Source organism: Propithecus coquereli, unplaced genomic scaffold (genome assembly GCF_000956105.1).
Source record: "Propithecus coquereli isolate 6110/MARCELLA unplaced genomic scaffold, Pcoq_1.0 Scaffold123, whole genome shotgun sequence".
Lineage (NCBI taxonomy): Eukaryota > Metazoa > Chordata > Mammalia > Primates > Indriidae > Propithecus > Propithecus coquereli.
Window position 1 is genome coordinate 5,659,729 of NW_012136414.1, and position 1,171 is coordinate 5,660,899.

The window sequence follows — 1,171 nt, forward strand, 5'->3', positions numbered from 1 at the left end:
CCAATTTTATTTTTAATTTGACCAAATCATAAGAGTCAAAGAAAGACTGATACTGTGAACTTCTCAGTAATGCAAATATAATTTGCCATTCCTTTTACACTTAAAAAGCGAAAGTAGGTAAAATTGGGTAAAATACCTCTGAAAAAGGTTCAGGCAGGTCCAGAATTAGATATAAATAAACTGTTAACTAGGGCTGGTGATAAAAAGGATTTTAATAAGTAAATTTTTAGAGATTCTGAAGCTAATACTAAAAGCTTAAATGAATGTAAATCTCATTCAATGTTTTGACTACAAATATTTTTCTACCTAGCTAGACTGTAAAGTACTAAGACAAAAAGAGTATGACATATTTATTTATTATTTATTCCAATTGTTGTGTCTTGAAGAAAAGAAATTGTCCAAGATCCTAAATTCCCAGATCCTAACACAACAACTATTATAGCTGTAAGATACCACCTCTATATTCCAAAAGAAAATATAGATAAATTGGTCTTAATAAAAAATTTGGTATATATACACAATGGAATACTATTCAGCCATAAAATACAATAAAATCCTGTCATTTGCAGCAACATGGATGGAACTAGAGGTCACTGTGCTAAATGAAAAAAAGCAGGCACAGAAAGACAAATATTGCATGTTCTCACTCATATATGGGAGCTAAAAAAGTTGATCTCATGGCCATAGAGGATTGAATGATGGTTACCAGAGGCTGGGAAAGATGGGAAAGGGGGAGGGAGAGAGGTTTGTTAATGGGTACAAACACACAGTTAGGTAGAAGAAATAAGTTCTAGTGCTCAATAGCACAGTAGGCTGACTATAGTGAACAAAAAGTTATTGTGTATTTCCAAATAGCTGTAACAGAAGATTTGGAATGTTCCCAACACAAAGAAATAATAACTGTTGGACATGATGGACATCCTAAACACCCTGATTTGATCATTACACATTGTACGCATGTATCAAAATGTCACATGTACCCCATAACGATGTCTAAATATTATGTATACACATAAAATAAGGAAAAATAAAATTTAAATATTGGAATTAAAATAAAAACTTGTGCTTCAAGAGACACCATCAAGAAAGTGAACCGACAACCCACAGTAGGAAAAATTATTTACAAGCACATACGTGACAAAGGACTTGTATTCAGAAGATATAAAGAACT